We start from the raw sequence: 8,295 nt of genomic DNA on the forward strand, positions 1-8,295 counted from the left end.
GAGGCCTAGATATAAAGCAAAGTTACTTACCAGAAAATGAGTCCTGTTTTACCTCAAACCAGGACTTATGGGCATGGACACCTTTCACTAGACCAGGTTGCTCAAAGCCCCATCCAGTCTGGCCTTGAACACTTCCAGGGATGGGGCATCTACAACTTCCCTGGGCAACCTCTTCCAGTGCCTCACCACCCTCCTAGTGAAGAATTTGTTCCTAAAATCTACCCTCTTTCAGTTTGAAGCCATCATCACGTAGCTATAGCTACGCGACCTTCTAAAAAGTCCCTCTCCAGCTTTCTTGTAAGCCCCTTCTGATACTGGAAACCTGCTATAAGGTCTCATGGGAGCCTTCTCTTCTCCAGGCTGAACAACCCCAACTCTCTCAGCCTGTCCTCATAGCAGAGGTGCTCCATCCCTCTGATCATTTTCAGGGCCCTCCTCTAGACTTGCTCCAACAGGTCCATGTCCTTCTTATGTTGGGGACTCCAGAGCTGGACACAGTACTCCAGGTGGGGTCTCATGAGAGTGGAGTAGAGGGGCAGAATCAGCTCCCTCGACCTGCTGGCCACAATTCTTCTGATGCAGCCCAGGATATGGTTGGCCTTCTGGGTTGCAAGTGCACATTGCCAGCTCATGTTTAGCTTCTCATCCACCAGCACCCCCAAGTCCCTCTCCTCAGGGCTGTTCTTCATCCATTCTCCACCCAGCCTGTATTTGTGCTTGAGATTGCCCCAACCCACATGTAAGGATCTTGCACTTGGCCTCATTGAACTTCATGAAGTTTGCACAGGCCCACCTCTCAAGCCTGTCCAGGTTCCTCTGGATGGCAACCCTTCCCTCCATCATGTTGACCACTCCACACAGCTTGGTGTCATCAGCAAACTTGCTGAGGGTGCACTCAATCCCAACATCCATGTCACCAACACAGTTGTTAAATAGTACTGGTCCCAGTACTGACCCCTGAGGAACACCATTCATCACTGCTCACCACTTGGACATGGAGCCGTTGACCGCAACTCTTTGAGTGAGACCATCCAGCCAGTTCCTTATCCACCAAGTGGTCCATTGGTCAAATCCATGTCTCTCCAATTTAGAGACCAGGATGTCATGTGGGACAGTGTCAAATGCTTTGCACAAGTCCAGGTAGATGACATCTGTTGCTCAGAGAAACAGAAATTCACAGAATCACAGACTGGCTGAGGTGCAAAGGGACCTCTGGAGGTCATCTATAGTCCAACCCCCTATTCAAGCAGGGAGTGCCACCTACAGTTGGTTGCCTAGAACCATGTCCATTCAGGTTTTGGATGTCTCCAAGGATGGAGACTCCACAGCCTGTGCTCTGTCACCCCCACAGTAAAAAGATAATCTTTAATTTTTTTGAGGCGATGTCCAAGGGAAAAAAGAATGACCACAAGGAGCATAATCGCTGTTGCATCTGTGATACAAGCTACTTAACTATTCCATGCTGGTTAAAATAGAGGAGGGATAAGAGAGGTGTGGTCCTCACTCTTCACTTTCTTGAAGAGCTGAAACTTTTGGATGAATGATTGCCAGAAGCCTGTGGTGTTCCAAGTCCTATACTAGATAATTTCCTAACTCATGTTGAGGTGAGTGTGGATTTTAATATATATTCTTTGGGGTTTTTTGAGCCACTTGAGATTTTCATATGGGAACAAGGTTTGAGAAGGATGCTGATCACTTGGAGTGCAGGATTGCTAGAACTGTGGAGAAATGGAGATGAGCTAAAAACCAAGGTCCTATTTTGCATGACCTCTGTTTCTGGTACAGCCAATTATTGCTTTCACACTTCTCATTCTTCGTCACTTTCTCGTTTTGCTGGAGGAGCAGAGGTCAGGCCACATCCCAGGGCATGATGTTCATATACCCCAACCCAAGAGTGCTAAGACCATTTACGTGGCAAGGTAGGGGCTGATTTTGACACAGATTCTGTACAGCATGTGCTGAGCAGAGGACAGGTTTGTTGTGTTCACATTACTCTACATTGCTTACATGCACTGGCACTTTTTAACCCCCCTGCAATTCTCTCACCACTGCAGGTCTCATGCCCACAGAGCCTGTGCTGGCGCCTTAAGGAAGCCAAGCTGCCCTCGTAAGACAGAGCTCCCTTGGCAGAGGATGTTTCCCCTGTGATGAATTCTTTGTTCTTTCCACCCTCCATCTTAATTTTGTTTCCTGACAAGACAGCAAGCCTCACGCAGTAGATACAAGCATGTATGACGTTTCTAAATATCTCTGTCCCAAGAAGAAGCTAGATTGATTTAGCCATTGGGTGGGTTTAGAGGCACTTTAAAGGTCAAGCAGATGCCAGCCTGTAATACCAGAGGTAAGAAAACTGCATTTTGCTGCCATACCTGTGGGATGGACACCTGTGTCCACAGCTTGCTACATGCTGCCCTCTTCTGCTAAGCTGTCCTCTGTGAGTCAGTGTGGTTCATTAGGAGGTTGGGAAGGTGACAGACCTTCCTCCTGAGTCACCCTTCTCCAGCCTGCCCACTGCTCTCTTCCTGAGCCAAATCCCCACCAGAGTTGGCAGACAGTAACCGTATTGCAAAGCCATGTAGGTTCGGCAGGCGATGAAAAAATGTTCATCCTTCTCTAAGTTTGCTGTGGGACATGAGTGATGCAGATGTTTCTCCTCTGCCCCTTCCACACCTGCCACAGAAGTCTTGAAAAAGCAAATCGCAATGACAGGTCTGTGCTCACAGGAACTGTAAGGGAGAAAGCCTGGCCAAGACCCTCAGAAGGGCTATATCCTCCTCTCTTTCCCTCCTCTATAGGAGACCAACATCTCTAAGTCCCCAAGAATGTTTGCCTGCCTTGTCTGTCAGATTTTGGATGTTGTCGCTTTTTCACAACAGGCAAGCTGTTCTCACTAAAGCACAACCTACCGTTGCTATTGATCAACTGTCAGTGGCAAAGCCTGTAGGCAGCAGCTTCCTCCTCATCATGCTGCCTTCAGCCCAAGCGCCGGTGCTTTTTGGCAGAGAGTACAGCAAGAAGTCAGAAAAGCTTTTTATCTTTTCAGATCTACAGCTATGGATATGTATGACCCTTTCAGGACACAAGTATTAAATGTGTCACTTAGTGCCAATATAAATGGTCCTTGGGAAGTTCTCTGTTTTAATTAAGTGGATGCATTTGGTCCTTGGAGAGCTCAACATGTACTTGGGTGAATAAATGTTTTAATAATTCAACTTTGTCTCTCCTAATCTTGTAGCTGCAACCCACAGGAAAGCTTTCTTTTCCTTGACACTGAATATCAAATGAAGAATGCTCCATTTTATTTCTCTGTTTTTTTTCCTTTCTGTCCTTGGATCCAAGTTCTCAGCCATCCTCTGAGACCACAGGGAAGCCCCACCACAGGACCCACATGCGCAGCAGACCTGTGGTGACTCTACAGGATGCAGCCATCAGCCGGCATTCTCCTCAGCTCTCCCTCCGGGTGCTGCCCTAGGAAGCAGTGCCACCTCTAAGCATATCTCAGAGTGATGGCTGTGTGTCTTTCACCATCCATCTGCTTCACTGACCATTGCCTTTGCTTCAGTCGTGGAAATACCCTTTCAGCTTTTTTGTGTGAAACACTCACAGCTTCCCCCGCAGCTGGTTCCTCCTGTCAGTAATTCAAGCCACTTTTCAGCACTTTGTTTTTGCGTCGTACTTAAAAATCTCTCTTCCTTTTTAAAATTCAGAAGACAGCTAAAGAGGTGAAAACAGGACCCAACAGTCTAAAAGTTGTGCATTGCCAGAAGAACTCGTCTGTCGCAACAGAGACTATGCTTGGCATACATTTAACCTGAACGTACCCATCAGGCAAGGAAAGGTATCATCAGTCAGTCATTTTTCCAGCTCAAGGTACAATTCCTGATGGGCTGGAGATGTGCATTGGATTTAGCACCACAATTTTCTGATGCTGGTGTTCTCTAATGTTGTACGTTTGCAATCTAAAATAGCCTGTCCACAAAACACATGTTTGCTGGGGAAACATGGAACAGAGGCCCCACTCCTTGATGCTGTGTCCACCCATGTTTACAAGAAACCAGAACACGGATGTCTGTGTGTTACAAACCTGGGATGTGTTTAAGGACATTTGAGAGGAGGGGGGGAAATCTGGTGCTGTGAACAATGGGTGGTCACTGTTCCCTTACGTGAGGGAGTCATTGCTCTACAAGGGGAAGGCAGGATGGCAAAAGAGCAGTTCATCAGACTAGAAATTGTCCTCTACAGCATGTGCCCAGGGCTGTTTGGAGCTCGGTGAGACTGTATTAGCGCGGCACCTAATATTGCCCGTGTAACTTGGACCGAAGCCCGTGCACAGGCCGTCGAGCAGAGGCCCCTCATTTGGTTCATTACAGGAGGGTGGCTCTGCTCATCTGCGTGCCCTCCGCCTGCCAATGGCTGCAAACTGCTGCATGGCAGGGGTTAATTTCAGCTGCCACCTTACCTAACTTTTACTTTAATTGCTTGCATTTGACATCTGTGAAGCTAAGGCGCTAACAGCACCAGTGGAAGTGCTGAGGAATAAGTCCTTGAGTAATTCCTGTTTTCTCCCCAGCTTGTATCATTTACCTCATTACGGTACTGCCTGCAGCCTTCAGCTGCTCTTTGCTTATTCGGAGTTAATAGATTTCACAGGCCACTGTGCCACATCCCTCTCTTAGCTAAACTAGCTCATCACATCAGCACACCGAATAACTTCCCTCCGCGTCCACTGCTGGTGGGTTCACATAAAGACAAGCCAAGGGCTCTGTAACCGCGATGCAGCGGCTGTGGGCTGAAAATGTAAGAGAGTTGTTCAAAGAGCAACCCCTGGCCACGGTGCTTTGCTGTGATGCAGCACACGCCGTGACACGGGCAGCAAGGCAGAAACAACCGCTGCTCTCAAACACTGAAAATGCTGCTCATGCAGGAGAGGACCAGATTGCAACCGAGCTGCAGCTGTTACCTCAGGCTGCACCTAACCTGGAGCAGCCCCAGAGCAGGGACGTGCAAACAGCCCCGTAACTCTGGTCTCTGTCGGGGTTTGGGTGAAGCAGGCCCTCACTGCCAGCTTGAGCTGCACGCTTCATCACCCTGAGCCCTCATCCGGAATCCAGGTCTTGGCAGTAAGGGGCACAAAATGTGTTGCTTTTTTAGATTCCCCCCATTGAGTGCTGTCTTTGTGCGTGCCCCTAGCGCTGCAAAGGGCTGCAGGACACCCCAGGACTCCCAAAAAGGGCAGCTCCTGTCCGGTGGAAACTGTCATGACTCCCTTGACATGAACCCTGGAGCCATCCAAGGGGTTCACGCTGGCTGAGGAGGTGCTCTCTGGCATCTTGGGAAGCTGTTATGGGCCACCCTCTGGATGAGAAGTAAGAATTCAGAACTAATTGAGGATCCTTTTCTGGGTCATTGCGGAAACGTGTTATTTGGAAACCTGGAGAGGACAAGGAGAAATACCTTCATTGCTCAGAGTTTCCTGATGTGACATTGAAGGCTCAGTGCTTGCAGCTCTCAAGTTACAATGTTCACTTGGCTTTCTTGGAAGATATTCCAAGATAATCAGTATAATTTAACACATTTGTATCTGTAAATATAGCTGCACAACTCTTGCAATGCACTTTTGCTACAAAGCCCACTGTTACCAACCCTCTTTCTGTGGTTTTTGGAGTCTGCTAACTGCAGGAATTTCAATTTGCACTTTAAGAAAATGTAAATTTTTTTCTGTACTCCTTCAGGTTGTGAAGCAAAGTTTGAAAGTATGTCTTGGCTGCACTGTGAAAAAGCACAGCACCAACAAGTATACCTGGTGAATTTAAGCTAAGCTCATGGCTTTGCTGGGGTTTACGTGCAATTGTGAATGTGACGGGCTATGAATAATAATTGTGATCTTGAGGCAATGAGGTGTAAAGGTGTAAACAATGTGAAATTTCCCCACTGGGTTGAAATGAGACTCCTTCAAGTCTTTTGTGAAATTTCGACACAGCTCAAAGAAACAATTTCTGAGCAGCATGTGGGCTGCGATATTGGGAACAGGTTCTTCCAGTGTTAACGAGCAAGCATCCTGTCTCAGAAATTACATCCAAGCATTTTCAGAGCAGAGGATCTTATAAATATATTCTTTATGTTCTGATATGTGATATCGGGCACTGGAGGATGCATCTGTTTTCCAGCAGAGAGGAACTGAACGATGTAGTTTGAAGAGTTAGAGCTCAAAAATAAAGTCTCACTATGAAGTATCCTACAAAACAAGAAAGCTAGGCCAATATTCAAAGATATTTGGGGTGAGAGGCATGCAAACCACCCCAGATACTGATTACTTCAATGTTACAACATGAATATGGGTCCCTCACAAAACTCATGAGCATCCTCCATCATTCAGACAATTCTTGCCCCTGTAAAGACTACCTGACATGCAGGCTCTCAGTGAAATTTGTCTAGGACAACTAGCCGAATTTCCACTTGCTATTTGCTATCAGGCATTTTGGGCCAAATGTTTTTAAATATTTTTAACATCCCATCTTGAAATTGTCAATATGCAATTCTTCATCAGTACTTTCAAGAGGTCCACGTTCAGCTGGCTAGCTGTTGTGCGCACAAACCAACTAATTAAAGCAATGGTATATTCTTGTCTGCACCTGTTGCTCCTTGGTCTTTTCAGGCCCCAAACTGGAAGTCCAGTGTGGCCAATTGTGTTAAAAACATCAAGGCCCTGAAGCTGAGCTGCTGTAGCAAGTTGATTTGAAGCCTAAATTTTGAAAATATAAAAATAGGCTTTTAGCAGCCTGCCTGACAGAGGCACAGAGATTGTGTGGGCAATCTGTTCCAGAAGACGGCTGTGCAATGTGCAATGGTTATTAGGAGCTGTACTTCCATAATAACAGTGCTGGGAGGTTTCCTTAGTAAAGAATGATAAGCAAATTTCAAGTTCTTCCTCACTGAGACCTGGAGGCAGCACTGTGTTTAGTTAGCTCTGGTGCATTATCCTTTAATAGCTAAGCAATATACTTCACTTGAAGGATGAATAATAGAGTGGTTTTTCTCTGCGCACCCCCCCCCCACACACACACACACACTTTACTTCCCAAATAGCATCTTCCATTGTTGGTTATTGTCATTATCAACTAATTTCCCCAACCACTGCTTTAACAATCATTTCCTAGCTTCTAGGCATTAAGCAAAGATTGCTGCAGCATAATTGGATTAATTTAGAGACTGACTTTGAAGAGCATAATTGATTTGAATTTTATTCTGTTTTCTCTAGCCACTTCTTTCACTAAAAATCACAATGTAGCAAGGCCTGTGAGCCCAAGAATGGGCTCAAGTCTTCTGCAGGTAAAGCCCTGCTGGAATGGGAGGCCCCCTTGCTCCGGGGGTAACTTCACCCATGCTCCGTGCACCCCAGCTCTGAGGAGAGGCCCCTGCTGGGCTTCATGCCCCTTCCTTCTGCCACCCCTTGTAGGGCTTCAGGTGCCAGAGAAATCACGAACCGACTTGCTTGTCAAACATCACTGCAGTGGTTGGGTTTATTGTTGCTCGTAGAGGAGAAAATGAATTGCAGAGAAAGCGAGAGCCAGGGCCAGGGTGGCCATGGCGTGACTCCAATTGCCTTTTTAAGATGAGGAGGGCAAGTCCCCAGCTCTCAGAGCATTAGTCAGGGACCTGTCAGGCACAAGAAGGAGCAGCTCTGTTAGCATGAATGTTTCAAAGGCTCCTGTTCCAGCACCACCCTCACCGTGCCCATTGGAGCACTGACCTTCACAGCACTGGCTTTGCTGCCTGCTTCTGCTTCAGCCTCATCAGTTCTCCACCTGAGGTAGTGGGTAGCTCTATAAAGCCCCAAAGGGTGTGTGGCACCAGGAATGCAAATAGTAGAGTTCACAATGGGAGGAAGGCCAGAGAGTTGAAAAGAAACATGTTATTTTTTCATCAGCTGATAAATACTACCATGTGCATATGTGTCTTAGAAGCTGGTGGGACCAAAGTGACAACTGACCCAAGGCAGCAGTTTGTGGGGCTCGGAGGTTCCTCCTGCTGCACGAAGGGTTTTGTTCTCTGGCACAGTGGGTTCATTGCTGTGACATGGAGTGCGGGTGCTGCTATGCCTGGGGAGCTGCCTGCCTGGCTGACCCCGTGTGGAGCCTGCTTTGGGGATGCTCCGCAGCTCTAACATCACGGTGGTGTTTCCAGGCATTTAGCTGTGTTGCTGCAGTACCCAGCACAGGAAACGTTGTATTATGCCATGATTTCTTACTGAGTTTTGATTCACTCTGTCTCCCACCCACAGCTGCGGTGCAGGGA

This window comes from Charadrius vociferus, unplaced genomic scaffold, assembly GCF_000708025.1.
Source record: "Charadrius vociferus isolate BGI_N301 unplaced genomic scaffold, ASM70802v2 scaffold51, whole genome shotgun sequence".
Classification (NCBI taxonomy): Eukaryota; Metazoa; Chordata; class Aves; order Charadriiformes; family Charadriidae; genus Charadrius; species Charadrius vociferus.